A 12252-nucleotide genomic window follows, 5' to 3' on the forward strand; every position below is an offset into this window, starting at 1 on the left:
GATGTCCTTGCTGCCATATCCCTTTAGATGCTGCATTGACTCCAGGGAACAAAAAGTTTGTGGAGTTTCTAGATCAAGCTGCTTTTCCCATAGTAATTTTTTTTTCTTTTTGTCAGTACAAACTAGAAAATTAAATAACTTTTGGCTTTTTTCAAAGGGGCATACTGTGAAAATACTTCATTTAGCTATCCCATTTCTCTTCAGATCCTGAGCTCAAGAGACACCTCTCAGACATCTATTTCAGATTGAAAAAAACCCTTCCAGAATGTGATACAAAAAACCATTATGTGAGTGTTATGTCCAGTAAGAATAACAGATGTAAAAGAAATAATTCAATTGATGAACCTTCATTCCTTTGACTTGCAATGGTGATTGTATATTTTTGCTGAATTTCAGCTTCTGTTGGGAAACAAGCTGAAATTCAGCTGATGTGCAAAGCTGATGTGCAAAGCGCTTTTCTCGATGGTGTCAATTCTGTCTTAGGTATGGAATGGAATCCTCATTTTCTGACTAGCTCCAGCAATTGTCTCATTTACTCATTTAAAATTCCTTTGCATTACTGTTGTGATCCATACACATATCCCAATGGTCAACATTTTTGCTGCAAATACTTGAACTTTGAGCTGGTTTACTGGAAGAAGGTCATCAGAGCTAATGTTCCTGTTCCCTGAGGAATGTAAAATCTGTAGTTAGGTTTCTGAAGCAAATCATGAATATGCATTCCAGTCAGTTCACAGAACTATTCTGCATCATATGCTCAGAATTTACCCTGCAACAGAAAAGCTTTTCCATTAAAAGTTCACTGTACTGATTACTACGAAGATGAAGCACGAGGGAGATGAATTGAAACTGATATGCTGAAAACAGTGAATGAGAATTTGCTGAAAAATTGCCACATTTTTTCCTGAAAACACAGACATCTGACTTTCAGGTAGATGCTTTTACCTCACAGATGCCAATTGAGATGGGTATCAGTGAATAAATAACGGTGACAATAATTGTTGTTGATACTAGTGTACCTAATAAAATTGCACAGCTTTTCTTGTTTTCTTATTTTTGTCTTTTGTGATGTGAGCCACTTTATTTTGACTCCAGTTCAAAACTTGATCTAATTCCAGGAATGTCCAAAAACATTTGCTGTATCTTTTCTGCTGGGAAAAAAAGCTCTCCACTTACTGTTAGCTCCCTGCTCCAAAAATAAAATGTACAGTACGTAATAAATTTGGTCTGACAGCATTTTCCCAGCTGGAAGGAAGAACTTTCTAATTGGTGTATAAATAAATAGAGGTTTGATACTGCTCTTAAACATAGTTTTAAAACAGGAAAAATGCCCTTGCCTCTAGTATGCCTAGAACAGATTTTCCCTTCTAACAAAACCAGTAACAACAGTAACAAAAAAGCCCTCTTCATTGACGACAATGTAAGTTAGGTCTGAACACACTGAAATAAGTGGAAGTTCTGCTGCTGCTGCTTTTGAGGAAGGCGCATGAAGTTCTCTGTGCCTCTTGACTTTTCCCTACCAGTTTAGTTCATAACTCATCATTTCAAATTGCTTTAAAGTTTGACATGAAAACCTTAGGTGTTGGTGAATCATCAAATATGCATCTATTTAGCAAGAAGAAGCTCTTATGAATTTTATCTTGTGAAGCTGATCTTGCGTTTTCAGGTTAAAGAAAGTGATAATTTATATCAGGAATTTACCTGGAATAATTGTGTTATTCACTTTTCCTACCTGAAAATAAATTGGGGCAAAATGCCGACACTGATCTGCAAATCCAGAAACTGGAAAAGGGAAGCACATGTTGTTCCAAAGCCATAAAATTTGTTCATTTGGTCCTCAAGTCCAATGCTAGGCACCAGGAGTCTCTGAAATACTCATTCTTACTGCACCTTGGCTCTCCAGGTGCATTGCTGCATGAAGTTGCCTTGGCACTGGAGTTTTTGTATTGGGGGGCATGAAACAACCCCCACATCCTGAAGCTGTCAGCATGCCTGTTCTTTGAGGGGCAGGCTTCTGATCCCAGCTTGTCTCAACTCTGAGTCCAATGCAAAGGGATCCTCAGAAAAGCTGGCATGCAGGAGGAGCCCAATGAACATTTGAATGGACTGACTTCTCTGCGATGTGTCTTCTTTGTTCCTCAAAGCCCAACAATTAAATATTAATATAGAGAAAGGAAGAGGTCTGCTTGGAAAAAAGTGGGAGAAATCAAAACCACAGCTGGAAAAGGACTGCCTCATCATAAGCAGTCAGTAAACATCTTGTTTTGTGGCCCCATCTGTGTGTAGTACATAGCCAAGTGGTTTTGAAAAGGTCTCTCTGCCAGAACATGAGATAACCTAGTTGTTAGGGAACACCCTCACTTCTATTTCATGGGTGCTGGCACACCTTTTATTAAAATATTTCAGTTTAAATCAGTACACTGGTCCGGGCATGTAATATTTGTATGGAGCTTAACATGGTCCTGCCATAACACTTCTATCTCTTCCAGTGTGCAAAGTTGGACCAGAAATCTCATGAGAATGAGCTTACTCATGAGATATCTGTGAATTCTGGCTTCCGGTTATGCTGTAAATAGTATGAGAACTGCCTTTTGAGCAGTTTTAGGGAATTTGGCTCCCAGCCATTGCTAGAAAAGCCCAAGCTGTGATCTAAGTGCAAAGCAAGGGGGAAAGAAAAGTGCTCCAGACTTTCAGAAAGCTCTTTATTAGTGTCAGAAGATTGCTGGGGTAGAGTCTTCTGGTTTACATCCTCTATTCAGGTGAATTAGCCCCTGTTTTCAACTATCGCAGACATGCCATTACAAGGTCAGGTACCTTGCAGAAGGCACAGTGATCTATCTGTAAGCATGTACTTCGATGACTTGATACAGCTGTTCTGAGGAGTTTTTGAGGAAGAGAAGACTATGTCAAAAACTAAGTGGCAAGCTCAGGTCTCTGGTACAGCCCTTCAGCAGCGGGTCTCCACAGTGGAGACTTCTGATCCCATTGTTTCTTTCCCCTCTGCCTCCTTCAGAAGTGTTGGGATGGTGCCTTTTTCCCTGCCCTCTAGTTCCTTGCCCTGCTGGCTACCTGCCTTGCCTCCCAGGTCTCATTTTTCGCTAATGGGTCCAGGAGGCAAAAACTCTGCCTTTTAGCTCTCTGCCTTTTAGACAGTACAGTAGGGCAAACAGTGTCTCAAAGTGGAACAGGAATTGACAAATAGGTGGCTTTTTTACTTTCAAGAAATCCCCCCAGCCTCTGTGAATGTAATCCCAGTACCTCAGAAAGCAACCCCTGCTTTAAAAAATAAAGGCAAAAGTCATGCGCTCTACAGGTCCAAACTTGAGCACTGGATCTTATCTCATATACAAATTATTCTTAGCCCTGGTATCAGAAATATTAGCAAGCACATATCTGTAAACACACTTTAGCTTTAATTACACTTAAAATGCTCATGAGGGTAGGTTGTCTTACCTGACTTATTGCCTGTGAGAAGTGTGCTACTAATAGTTTGTAAGCCTGAAAAAATAACGCAGAAATTATTACATGTGCCAAAGATGAAACAAATGAATAGTACATTTAACACATTCTTGTTTGCAGTATTAGTAGCCAAGCTATTGTGTTTTCCTAATGATACCAAGATCACTTCCAAATAACTTTCAATGGTCATCGTAAATGTGATAGCTGACATAAAATCACCAGAAAGAGATGGATCCCCTCAATAAGGAATTAAGTAAGCAAATAATAATTATCACAGAATGCCTTACGTTCACCAGATGGGAAACACCAGAGTCAATACTACAGATGCAAGACTTATTCTCTTCCTTTCTCACCCCAGTCCTGTTACAATACATCTTATAGCTGTATGACCATGTGGTCTTTACATAAAACAATAGACTTCTTCAGAAGACAAGACAGTTGGATGATTAGTTATTTATGTCTGTCCTCTAACCTTCTAATTCCTCTGTCTTTAGATTACCAGAAGCCTATATGCTCTTCCAGAGGAGCCAAAGATTCAAATAGGTGGGTGGTGGAGGGAGAAAAGCTGGTCCCCTCAGGTACACAACTGGGCTTGAAAGACTGCTGGATGAAATTCAGAGGGCTGGCCATATGCAGACTGGCCATATGCATGGCCAAGAATGACTGCCAAGGGAGGACATATGCAGTGGCAGACCAAAAGTTCAAAGCTTTATAGATCAGCATGAGCCCAGAATACGGGGTCTTGAAATACATGGCCATCCTTGCAGAGATGGTTTACACCGGGGATGCTATCTTAGAAGTGAGCTTAGTTTCAGAGACAGAAGGCAAATGTTCTCTGGCTCAACAGTTCCATTTTTCATTCTTTGATGAATGGTGGTAGGACTTCTTGATAGCTTCCGGAGAGCCCTCCTACTCTAACAGCATCTCAGCAAAATGCTATGAAAAAGAAATGTGAATCAGATTCTCACACAAGGCTGTCCCATGACTCTTGTGCATAAAAATCTAATGCTGGTTCTACAGCTGTATCTGATTCAGCAATCATTTATTTGTTTGGGGGTTTTGCCCCTGCTGGTTCGCAAATTAATTTGTTGTGCAACTGATCACTTTGATCCCAATTCTAGGAAAAAATCCCAAAGTCAGCTGTCAGTTTGTCATTTACTGTTTGTGAATGTGAATGTTGTGCCCTCTTCCACCTGATACACTATCCAAACCCCCAATTCTTTAGTGTGGTTAAGTGTCTAATTAGGTTGGGATTTAGATGCCTGTCTAATTTGGGACTGACTCAGTCATCTTCTAAAATTTGAGTAGACAGGCCATGGTACCAAAACAATAGCTCAACTGAGCTATTTAGATGAGCCTCGTGTGACTGGAAGGGTCTGAGCATGTGGGACTTTGGTTGTATAACAGCCTTTGTAAGGACTTTCAACAGAGTTCATAGAGAACACCTCTGGAAACCTCTGTGCACATGACATACTACGATTAAATGATTGGCATGTTTAAGAACATTATGTCCTGAATTTCTCACTGTATTTACTTGTCATGTTCTTCATGCTGTAGCAAGTAACATGCACACACACAAGTCTTTGCAAACATTTGTGGGAACAGCAAGTATGCAAATAGTAGCCACAAGAAATTCTTCATAAACAGCCTAGAAGCTGAGATGGATTGTCATAAAACCCTTGTTAAACAGTGAAAATGTTAATAGACACTGAAGTCTTTATAGTCAGCATGTATTCGCAGAAGGGCTGAATACCAAATATTGTATTTGGTCATATGGAGAGTTCCAGCGTCCATTAGGACATCCTCTACAGCACCAGAGGACCAGTGACTGTTCTTTCTTCTTTGCAAATAGTAATGTTGTTATCAGACGAAAGAAACTGCAAGGAGACTCTTATGGGAAACAAGTGTGGCAGAATCCAGTATTTTGTAGTTATTTGCAAGGGTAGCCATCAGACATCATCAGGCACATACAGGAGCTGTTGAATTGCCATTACCGCAGTATCCAAACATCTATCTGTTGATGTACTGCTCCTTGCTTAAGCCCCATCTAGCAGGGAAATATCTACTAATCCCATTTTACAGGTCCAGCACCTGAACACAGCTGCAACAGTTCCTAGTGTTAAGGCTTTGCAAGTGCATAAAGGGGCAGAGGGACATCTAGTGGGATTTCCACTCTCTCCGCATTTGCAGGCCATCTGAAATCTTCCCACAGGATTCGCCTTATCTGTGACTTACAACATCAGGAAGACCACTCTGCAAGCACTAGGTGAAATGTTGATGTTCCTATGGAGGAGGTTTAAGAAAGTGTGCTTTTCCTTAGAGCTCAGTAGATGTCCAGTAACTTGCTGAGATGTGCTGACTTCTTTGACACGTCACGAAGTGACTTGTCTGACGCTGAACTTGAGGACTGGTAACAGAGCAATGTGTCTTCAGATCAGCACCCAGATCCCTGAACCACCTTCACTTAATGAGGATGTGAGGGCTTGACTGTGATTCAGGCTGTGGATCTCATGCTTTTGATGTCCTGAAGATTCAGAGCCTGCTGTGAGAAGAGGTAAGAGAAGTTGTGACCAATTTGATTTCTGCAAGAAAGCTCACCTTGACACACTTTCAGCAGTAGTGAGTTTAAAGGCATTTTGAAGGTTATCTTCATAAAAAAAGGACTGGCAACTTACACTGGAAAAAAAAATAAATTGATCAGCAACTTATTTCTGGACATGACTGATGGCTGAGTGATTACAATACATTATGCTGCCCTTCTCAGCTGGTGTAGAATAACACAGCTTCATCCACTAAAAGTCAATAGGCTATGATAGATCCTACCAGCCAAAGGTCTGGGACTAAACTACTGTGTCCATGCAGTTTGCAAGCTCTTCATTCCCTACAGAAGTCCTCAACTTCTCTGTGTCAGAAGAGCTCATCCACATCTGAAACCCTTCTAGTTCCTGACCTTGTCTTTAGGTGAGGCATCATGGAAAGTGAATGGGGCTTTTTTAGGGACATAATAACTGCCCTAAAAGAGAATTCAGTTGGATTGTAGATACAGTGCAGAATGGCTCTGAAAACCCAGTACGTGTTTACCATCATACAGTGACCATTATTGGTTTAAATGGCAGCCGTGCTTAGGACTCCAAGGATGGGCAAAGCGTGTATTACTGCAGGCTCTGTAAGAAGAAGGAGAGCCTGTATTCTGCCATTCTTATTCATGCTGCACATTACCAGCAGGGAATTCAACTGGCAGAGACCTGACTGTTGCAGCCTTTGACTGTGCAATAAAACAACACAAGGATTTCCAGTACCCTCAGCCAGTCCTGAATGAACAGCTATTCCACAGCAACGGAGGAGTGGAGGCTTCTGGATGCTGCTCACACAGGAACATGGAAGGGAAGTAGAAGGTACTCTGCCCTGATTTTGCCCTGACCTTGCTGCCTTTTCTTTGGTTACTAAAGAACCTAACAGGACACAGGGTAGACAGATGAATAAATGTTTGCAGGATTACCTCTTTAATTTACTTTCTCCAGGCATCATAGCCACCACTTACACTTTTCTTCTGGATCTACTTTGATGGTATTTGCACATATGACACTTGGTGTGGTCAGAGATGACGTAGAATCCAGTGAAAGGATGGTGTATTTCAGAAAGTGCAGGCTTTTTACTGAGAGGTCTCCTTATTAAAGTTGACCTGCAAAGAAAATTGCGCATCCTTTGCTTTGCACCAGCTTTAATTGAAGAGCTGACTGAAATATGCTAAAATTTAGATGCATTTTCCTTTCAGTCGGATTATCCTTTGAAACTGTGAGCAAACCCTGCCTAACAACACAAAGGAATTTTCCCATGGATCAGCTAAAGCTGACTCACATGAAAGACTTGCCCAAAGTGGTCATGCCCTCTGAGCAAATACCACAGGCATGAGGATCTCTACTCTTGGCCTAACAGCACTGTTAGGATTCCAGCGACCCAGCCTAGGAAGGCAGATTTTATTGGAGGAGGGGAGGTTGCCTACCTGTGACCCAGCCAATCTGCTCTGCTATTTCTCCTTGTTGCTAACTTGCAAGGGAGGCAAACGGTTTGTGCTGTCACTGCACGTTGCAAGAAATTTCCTGCTCAGCCCTGAAATACACCAAATAGCACTCACTGTTTGCTTAAGCAGGTAAAGCACACAGCAAAAGTCACTGCTGTGACTCAAAGGGGAAAGAAAGTCATCTGATCATTAAAGCTTTCAGCACCATGTTTTAGTGCTGGAGTGAAAACCTAGCGGAAGCTACGCACCCTTCTAAGATAAATATTTCCTCTGCTGGAATTGCTGAGTGTGTCACAGATCAACAACCAGGAAGACTTGCTTACTATCCCTGCCATGTGTTTCTGGAGTGGTTTTCTTCTCTCGTAATACTACTGAGAAGAGCATCCCTCTGGCTGCCACTGGCTTGTTATATAGGCAAGCACATGCTAAGCAAAGCACCAGAAGAACACACAAAGCAATGATGCAATGATGCAAATAGAGACAAAATTTTGAACCACTCAAAACAAACAAACAAACAAACACACAAACAAACAAACAAAGTAATTTTCCCTTGATCAGAAAGACACATATGGAGTTAAAGCTTCTGACCAATGTGCTGCTGATAATTTAAAACTAAAAGCATTTTGAACTAATCTTTGTATTCTCTCTATGCACTTTTTGGTTACTTTCTTCACTTTTACTAAAGGAAAATAAAACAGGCAGGGCAACATCTCTTGCTATTTCCAACTTATTTCTGCTTTGTTTCTAATACTGGTGTGGAAGAGTCTTGTTTTAAAACTCACAACATTTCAGGTAGACATTTTATTCATGGGTTATTTGTCCATCACTTTCCATTTTCTCACCTCTGGTTGCTCTTACAGAATATTTGGGCCTAAAAGTTATTTGTCATTTTTCCCTTTATATTTAATTTGGTCCATTTCTTTGTTTGAATTTGGGTTTTCAGTAAGATTGCATGTGATCTGTGCCAAGACGGAGCCAAAAGTCTTGTCCCACATTCCTAAAACATGTGGTACCAGGGACAGCAGGCTCAAAATTATGTGCCAGCTTCATTTAAACAGGAAAGTCGAGTGGGTTTCACTTGGTTGTGTGTAAGTCAATAGTACCCTTGGTGGTAGTCCCTGTGTTATTTGTTTTAAATTATATTCAATTTCATGCTGTCTCCACATTCTCTGTTTCCAATATCCAGCAGATTTTTGTATTGACAAATGTGTGACATTTTCAGGAAGCTGTTGTGGAGAATACCTGAGGTTTTTCTGTATGGGCTGAGCATAGTTGTGGCTTCTGACCCTGGGGAGAGCTGTTTGAGTTAGGGATTATCCTATTAGATGGATGTTTCTAATAAAACTACCAGCAGCCAGAGAGCTTATCTGTATTACCACTATGCAGTTTTAGAGCTAACATCCCCCTTAACATGAAGGGGGCAAATCCTGAGTGTCATCGTTCATTTTGAACTCGCAGCAGGCTCAAGTTGTAACTGAGCTTCCACAGTGTCTGCAGCTGACCTGAACCAGGGCTGCTCTGCCCCTCCTCGCTCCCCTTCTGTAATCCGCAAGGTAAGCTAGTCCAGCTTGCTAAACCTGCAGCAAACCCCTGCAAAAAAGTAACTGAACAGTTATCTTTGAGTTTAGTGAGCTGGAACAGTTCTCTGTGGGATGAGCATCAGTGCTAGTGCAAACGAAAGGACAAAAATGCATAGCTATGGGCAGGAATGATCCAGGGACCAGAGCAGATCCTAAATTAGGTTGAGAGCGCTGGGTGGGAGCTGTGCCTTCTAAGGGGATTTGCACATCTTCGTGTAAGTGTTGCCTCTGCTCCCCTTCCATTGAAAGCTGTCGCGTGGCCACTGTGTGAGTCACTTCCAGTGGCTTATCTGACTGAAAACTCATTTAGCAACAGCAAAGAATAGACTTCCTTCACACCGGGGAACGGAATGACTTGTTATAAGGGGGGTTGATGGCTACATTGAACACAAATGGTAGGAATGGGAATAGATGGGCTGCGGGGGACGGGCAGTATCTTACTTGATGTGGCTTGGCTGAAACAGGAGTCTGCACACTAAAGGCACAGCTGCCCAAGACACTGGGGCAGACTACTCATCTGTTTGGTTGTCTGGGCGGCTGTGGTGTGCTAGGGCAGTGGAAAGCTAGCCCAGCTGGACAGCTTTCTGTTGAGTTAGCCACAGCAACTCACAGAAATGAAAGCAGTAAGTGCTGAAGTGCAAGGCTGGAAGATCACGTGGCTGGGCAATGCGGGGAAGAGCAAGACATGGCATCAGCTACCCTCCCCTATATAGTGGCACATAGTGCTGTAGGTTTGTGCTTTTTAAATTAAAAATAAATGTTTTAATATGTTTTTTTAAATTAAGTGGGTTTAGTTAGATATGAATACATGAATAAATAACCAGTTCTTTGGTCACCATCAAACATCACAGGATAGGCAAAATCCACATAAAGACCACTATAGAGTATGCTTCTTTTCAGAGCACCATAGATCTTAAAGATTTCTTTATTTTAAGGTGCCAACCCAGTTTCTGGGCTTTTTAATTTTATTTTTTTTTTTTTCTTTTTAACATGGCAGCAGAGGATATTGTGTTTTGCTCTGCTGGATGGCTTGCGCTTTGCTTTCTGGCAGGCTCACTTGGGTCAGACCAAGAAGGTGAAGCATTCAGATACTTTTCAGCAAGGGTGACTGGTGAGTAGCACCAAGAGCACTGCCCTGGTGTATAGAAAGAAGAAAAAGCTGTTGGCATTTCTAAGGTAGCAGAGGTAAATTTATGACTATCTCAGATAGCAAGTGAAGCAAGGGGTATAAGATGACAGTCTCTTTTGCTAGACCTCCTAAAACCACTGGGAAAGCAGAACAGCTTTCACATCACCCAATCCTAGTGTGGACACTGGATATAAGTTTTTTCTTTTCTATTTTTTTTTTTTCCTGTGGAAAGGCGTATTTCCCCATATGGTGGCAAACCTGTGATATCACCCCTAGCCTTTGGTACACTTTTTTTCCAACGGTGCATTTGTTAGTGGAGCTGTGATAACGGAGACCATGAAACAACGTGCCTTCACTGAAACCAGGTGTGATGTCCTAGGAAGTGGTGGAGGAGGAGTTGGTGGCAAACATGTTCCAAGAGAGCAGTTTCTTTCTAGCTTTTTTTTTTTTTGTCTGAAAAGAGCCTGGTCCTTCTGCCAGAAGAGTATTTTCTTTCCATGTGCCTGTTTTTCATGGGCCCAGAAGAAACTACTGATGAGAGCTGGCCAGATAACAGAAACCATACTGGAGCAGAACTGGGGCAGAGTTTGAATAAGCAAGTACTGTTTTTCAGAAACTGCTTGAAACATTCATCCCCCCTTCCTTTGGGCTGAAACTGTTTGCCATGCTCAACCAGGGATGTGGAGACATATCCCCCTGGAGCCCAAGCCAGGCAAGGGAGGCTCTGGCAGCTTAGACAGCAGCCCCCAGTGTCCCAAAGGCAGAATGAGTGCCCTGCTACCCTGGCTCCACACATCCCCATTGCTTCCTCTTTGTTTTCTCCTTGTTGTGATTTATTGGGCTGGGTTCTGTAGCTGCTTCTTGGCTGAGTGCAGCTAAGGTATGTAAATTGCTTTTTAACAGGTAATATGCACACACACATACTTAAAGAAAAAAGCTAAACAATATGGTCAGCAGTGAATTATAGGAGATCAAGAAAGCATCAAGAGGTGAAAGTTGGTGGCTGGCTAGCCAAGTTCTGTCTGTGACTAAGGCTCTGTTCAGAATAAACTTAGTGGAGAGCAACTTTGATTGATAGCTTCAAAGTAGGATATTGAAGGAATGGACTGTTTCCGTGGCTGTAAAGCATACTTTGTGATCAGAATTTCTCAAAATCAAGCGTACTTGCTTTTTACAGAAATTTAAAAACCAATTTTTTGGTTTCAGTCTCCAGCGAGTCTTTACACTTGTCCTGAGTTGGTCAATTCTGAACAATGGACAATGACCACAACAGGAGAAATTATTGTAGCTAATTTCTTGATTTCTGTGGTCAAAGCACCATAAAGAACAGTGCAGGAGTTTCTAAGCATTGTCTACACTTTATTTGCCTTCCAGTGCTTGATGTGGGGAGACTTACTCCCCAGTCTGCACTAGGACTTGTCTCTTGCTGTGCTCGATGGTCCTGGGTTCCTTCAGGCTCCTGACCACCCAGTCTAGGCACAGATTTGGAGTAAAAGCATGGATTTTTACCATTTGGCTCCGCAGATGAAGTTTCCTTCTCCTTTCCCAAGGAGAAAGTTTTCATTTCTTTGTGTCACCAAGTGGTCTGCTCTGATGGGCTGATACTGAGGTCAATCTGATTTAAACCTGAATGTTAGAGACCTTAAAGAAAGAGACCAAACAAACGCAGAAAACCCCAATCAAAACACAAAGCTTGGCTACACACAAAGTCACCTGGATGAAAACCTTCAAGCGGCAGTTGGAGTTCAGCCAAAGCCGGCACGGTTGTGTTCCACTGCCTGGTTGCACTGCCTGCCAAGCCCTTGCAGAGGGAGCAGCGTGCAGCACCCGCTGGTCCATGGGCACTCGCCTCTGCTTAGCTGTCTGGTTATGCACAAGGTGGTGGCACCCGTCCTCCATTGCCAAGGCCAAAGACATACTATAACACATTTTCCGGCATGAACACATGGTAAGCAAAGTATTTCCATACCTCAGGCATGCATGCCAAAGATCCTTGCACACAGAGCTGACAGTTCCCCTCTGCCGTTTCCCATTTGTCAGTCCCAGCCCTAACACCTTTCCTG

This window comes from Strigops habroptila, chromosome 3 (assembly GCF_004027225.2).
Source record: "Strigops habroptila isolate Jane chromosome 3, bStrHab1.2.pri, whole genome shotgun sequence".
NCBI classification, from domain to species: Eukaryota; Metazoa; Chordata; class Aves; order Psittaciformes; family Psittacidae; genus Strigops; species Strigops habroptila.